Raw genomic sequence first — 283 nt, forward strand, 5'->3', positions numbered from 1 at the left:
GAAAGAACCCTAAAAAATCAGCTCCCCTCTCTTCCAGGCGACTCGTCTCCTCCCTTAGGAAAAAGTAGGAAAATTATCTGGCGGATGGATTTGAGTTAAGGGGTCCTCCCTCGAAAGCTCTCGAAACTTCCTTGCGGCGCCGGCGCTGATTGGTGGAGCGTGTGAAGGCGAGGCCGGCGCTGATTGGTGGGAGACGCGGCGCCTCCGTTGTTGCTGGGCTCCCAGCTGGGGTGGTTTAGCGCCGACGTTGCTAAGTAACTCAGTGCGCGTGCGCCACAGCGGC

This window comes from Halichoerus grypus, chromosome 2 (genome assembly GCF_964656455.1).
Source record: "Halichoerus grypus chromosome 2, mHalGry1.hap1.1, whole genome shotgun sequence".
Classification (NCBI taxonomy): domain Eukaryota; kingdom Metazoa; phylum Chordata; class Mammalia; order Carnivora; family Phocidae; genus Halichoerus; species Halichoerus grypus.